The sequence below is a fragment of the Lytechinus variegatus genome, chromosome 17, assembly GCF_018143015.1.
Source record: "Lytechinus variegatus isolate NC3 chromosome 17, Lvar_3.0, whole genome shotgun sequence".
Classification (NCBI taxonomy): Eukaryota; Metazoa; Echinodermata; class Echinoidea; order Temnopleuroida; family Toxopneustidae; genus Lytechinus; species Lytechinus variegatus.
Genome location: NC_054756.1, coordinates 12,603,469 through 12,608,515, shown reverse-complemented (window position 1 = coordinate 12,608,515; position 5,047 = coordinate 12,603,469). Strand labels below are relative to the sequence as shown.

Below are 5,047 nucleotides of genomic sequence, written 5' to 3'. Positions count from 1 at the left end.
ACAATTGATGCGAGCAGAAAAATTCTAGATTGAGACCTAGAACGGGACACTATTCATGTTTCCTAAATCATGAAAAAGATGAGCAAGAGGGGATCTTCCTACATTAATAATGCAAGCGCAAAGCGCGATTAGAAAATGTTTGTATACGTTTTGAACTGATCGAAAAGTGCCTTTTAAGGACTGCTTGCATTTAGCCATGAAGACTTTACATATTTCACAATCAATTTATGCGAGCGCGAAACGCGAGCGTAAACAAAACCGAGATTTCAACCTTGTACGGGATACTCTATTCATGTTTTGTAAATCATGAAAGGGATGAGAAAGGGGATCTTCTTACATTAATAATACGAGCACAAAGGGCGAGCAGATTTTTTTTTATATTGTGATCTGAAACTGGATAACTGAATGAAAATGCCGGGCGTGTTTCAGATTAAGACCTAGAATCTAGGCATTCTAAACAATCTTTTATCATGAAAATAAAAGCGAGCGCGAAACGCGAGCTTAAAATATTTGATATTCCGATCTGATATTTCAAACACTTTGTAGGAAACTTGTAAGGTGGATATAAATCGCATTTGATAAAGAGCTGATATGTTTCATTATTACTTTAATTTTGAGACATAGGACCTTGACATCCTTAGGACATGTTATCATATGAATATGATGACTATATATCTTCCTATTCATCTTGCTAAGCGCGAGATCAAACAAAAGTGACAATTTAATTATTAAATTGATATCTTAGTATTAATGCATAATGAGGGCGCGGAATCTGATGATATTATGGCCTGAACACTGCACCCCTAAATTTCAAATTGAACCCTAGGGACGCAATTTTGAACCCACATGGTGCAAAAATGAACCCCAACCGCAGGATTCAATTTTTGAACCCCAAATCAGGGGTTCAATTTTTGAACCCATAGGGTGCTGATTTTGCATCAACCTTTCGGGGTTAAATTTTCTGAACCTTTTTTTCTTAGTGTGTGCAAGTAAACTTCAAAATTTCTGTAAATAATATCTATCAATATATCCATCAGTGTTGTAGTCAAGGCTGAAACCTCCAAGGCCAAGGCTTTAATACCCAAGACCAAGGCTTCAATCCCCAAGGCCAAGGCATGGAAACCCAAGGCCTAAAAACCTCAAGGCCAAGGCATTTCAAACTTTCAATATATGGGACAATGAGCCAACAACAAGGCGGCAGTTCGAATATCAGTTTCGCGCCCCTACATGTAGGTCGATCATCAATTTGGCCCCCCCCCCCCCCCCGTTCGAACATCGATTCGGCCCCCAGTTCGAACATCATTTTGGCATCCCTTCGAACTCGATTTGCCTTCCCTAGTTCCAATATCATTTCGCCCCCCTAGCTCGAGTATCAATTTGGCGCCCCCTAGTTTGAACATCAATTCGGCGCCCCCTAGTTTGAGTATCAATTTGGCGCCCCCTACCGCGAATATCGATTCGGCCCCCCTCCCAAGTTCGAGTATCAATTTGGTGCCCCCACTTCGAACATTATTTCGGCGCCCTCCTAGTTCGAATATCAGTTCGGCGCCCCTACATGTAGGTCAATCATCATTTTGCCCCCCCCCCCTGTTCGAACATCAATTCGGCCCCCAGTTCGAACATCATTTTGGCATACCTTCGAACTCAATTTGCCTTCCCTAGTTAGAATATCATTTCGCCCCCTAGTTCGAGTATCAATTTTGCGCCCCCCCCCCCTAGTTTGAACATCAATTCGGCGCCCCCTAGTTTGAGTATCAATTTGGCGCCCCCTACCTCGAACCTCGATTCGGCCTCCCTCCCTTGTTCGAGTATCATTTCGGCGCCCTCCTAGTTCGAATATCAATTCGGCGCCCCTACATGTAGGTCCAACATTAATTTGGCGCCCCTACATGTAGGTCGATCATCAATTCGCCCCCCCGTTCGAACATAAATTCGGCCCCCAGTTGGAACATCATTTTGGCATCCCTTCGAACTCAATTTGCCTTCCCTAGTTCGAATCGCCCCCCCCCTAGCTCGAGTATCAATTTTGCGCCCCCCTAGTTCGAACATCATTTTAACATCCCTTCGAACATCATTTCGGCGCCCTCCAAGATCGAATATCAATTCGGCGCCCCTACATGTAGGTCCAACATCAATTTGGCGCCCCTACATGTAGGTCGATCATCAATTCGGCGCCCCTACATGTAGGTCGATCACCAATTCGCCCCCCCCCCCCCGTTCGAACATAAATTCGGCCCCCAGTTCGAACATCATTTGGCATCCCTTCGAACTCAATTTGCCTTCCCTAGTTCGAATATCATTCCCCCTAGCTCGAGTATCAATTTTGCACCCCTAGTTTGAACATCGATTCGGCCCCCCCCCCCAGAGCTCGAACATCGATTCGGCCCCCTCCCAGTTCGAACATCATTTCGGCGCCCTAGCTCGAGTATCAATTTGGCCCCCCTAGTTCGAATACCATTTCGCCCCCTCGCTCGAGTATCAATTTGGCGCCCCTAGTTCCAACATCAATTTGGCGACCCTACGTCGACCATCAATTCGCCCCCCCCCCCCCGTTCAAACATCAATTCTGCCCCCAGTTTGAACAGCATTTTGACATTCCTTCGAACATCATTTCAGCGCCCTTTTGGTTCGAACATCATTTTCTTTCCTCCTCTTCCTCTTTTTTCTTCTCGTCCTTCCCCTCTTCCTCTCCCCTTTCTTCTCTTCTTTCCCCTTTCTCTCTTTCTTTTTTTCTTCTCTTTCTTCCATCTTCCTCTTTCTTCTCCTTTTCCCTCTTCCTCTCTCTTTTCCCCCCTCTTCCTCTTTTTTTTCCCCTCCCCTCCCTTTTCTTCTCTTCCTTCCCCCCTCTTCCTCTTTTTTCTCTTTCTTTCCCCTCTTCTTTCCCCTTTTTTCTTTTCTTTCCCCTTCTCTCTCTTTTTTCCTCTTCTTTCTTCCCTCTTCCTCTCTTTCCTTTTTTCTCCTTTTCCCCTCTTCCTCTCTCCCCCCCTCTTCCTCTTTTTTCTTCTCCCTCCCACTCCCTTTTTCTTCTCTTCCTTCCCCCTTTTCCTCTTTTTTCTCTTTCTTTCCCCTCTTTTCTCCTCTTCTTTTCTTTCCCTCTCTTTTTTTCTTCTCTTCTTTCCTCTCTCTCCCTCCCCTTTCTTTTCTTTCTCTTCCTCCTTTTCTTTTCTCTTTTTCTTCTCTTCCTTTCCCTCTTCCCCTCTTTCTCTTTTTTTCTCCTTTTCTTTTCCCTCTCTTTTTCCTTCTCTTTCTTTCCCCTTTTCCTCTCTCTTTTCCTTCCCTTCCTTCCCCCTCTTCCCTTTTCTCCTTTTTCCCCCCTTTTCTCTCTCTTTTTTCCCCTCTTCTTTTCCTCCTCTCCCCTCTCTCTTTTCCCTTTTTCTTTTCCCCCTTTTCCTCTCTTTTCCCCCTTTTCCTCTCTTTTTTCTTCCCTTCTTCCTTTCTTCTTTTTTCTTTTCTTTCCCTCTTCCCCTCTTTTTCTCTTCTTTCCCTCTCTCTTTTTTTAGCCGAAGGGGGGGGGCCAAGGCCCCCTCGGCCCCCCCCATGGATCCGCGCCTGGGCAACGGTATTCGGTTGCCAAAGAATTGCCAAAGCTGTTGTACAATGTATAACGTCACACATTTGTATACCCTCTTCTATACGTGTACTGTATCAAAGCAATACCTTTGTTCCAGCTTAGGCATGGCGACTTGAACCCATTGTTCAAAACCCACCTTCACCAACAAAGGAAATTGTAATAGACCAGTTCGTAGTTACTTCATGGACAATTTCGGTATAATGATCTTTCATGTCTTTCATTATGATAGGCAGATTTCACAGCAAGATATTACGTAAGCTTGTCTTCCATAGAAGGATGAAGTAATTGAATAGACCAGTCGACTAGAATAGCACACCAATGAACACTGATTATGAAGGTATCTGTTGCATTCCTAATTTGAATGCATATCACATCACGTTGCATAATGTATTGGCAAACTGTGAAATAACAGTCGTTCGTGGACGCAATGTTGTGTTTTGTGGATGTAAATGAAAACCACTATTCAAAAGAATATATGAATAATCAAGACATCTGTCACTGCAGCAGTGTGCAGTGAGATGTATGTAATTTTAGGATGTTTATATGTTGTTTTAATTGAATTTCCACTTTCCTAGATGTTTCATTTCTGCATCTTTTTCTTAATCCTTTTCCACATAAAGTCCCATAGGGCAGGTTATGTGTTAATGTATAGGCATAGAGAAATCAAACCAAAGAGCAAACTGTAGGTCTACCCTATATTGTTCCGATTTGAATAGGTTAATCAAGTTCATTGTCTGGTTTTCTGTTAAGACATGGTCAGAGTACCAGCAACTATAATTGGGAAACAATAAGTAACTTAAGAACATAGCAAAAGAATAATCTATGTTGGTTCAGTTTGTGCATGTTTATATAGAGAGAAAAAGCTTTCAGCTATCAGTTTTATCAAAGTTTTCAGAGAGAGAGCGACAGAGATTCAGAGAAAGAGATAGAACTCCTAAGTTGTACTTTTGACAAGCTTCTCATCTAGATTTTACAAGTGAGCTATATAGGGTGTAATCTGCTTAAAGCCTCCAATTGGTAAGTTAATTCTTTCAGTAATTTAAGTATTATATAATGCGATATATGTAACTCTAACATACTTGCGATGGATCGTATTCGTTAACAGACATATCGACTGTTATAAGAAAATAGTTGTATCAATAAGTTTATTTAATAAACCTGTAAAGTAATGTAGATCAATACGTATTTCATTTTGTTGTAGAATTAAGAGTCCTTGGTAGTATAGTATTTGTATGAATAGGCAAGTTTATTCTTTAGTGCTTTAGTTATTAGTTTCAGTTGTTATACATTATGATTTATTATATGTTTCTTTGTTTGTATTTGCAGTATTTTATCTCAATCTTGGTTCGTCTGGGATGATGAAATAAAGCACCATTTCACATAAGCCAACGCCATTTTTGTGAATATATTTCTTTTGGAGTGTATTGACTTTGAAACTCCGCATTGGTTACCAAGGGTAAAGTGCGGCAGTCACAA

General features: G+C 41.9%; 1 long non-coding RNA gene across 1 annotated transcript; it reads left to right on the top strand.

Moving 5' to 3' along the window:
- Window positions 1-4,421: 4,421 nt before the first annotated feature.
- LOC121431012 lies at window positions 4,422-5,047 on the top strand. Its single transcript, XR_005972091.1, has 2 exons — window positions 4,422-4,588; window positions 4,898-5,047. It is a non-coding gene; the product is annotated as an uncharacterized LOC121431012 (long non-coding RNA).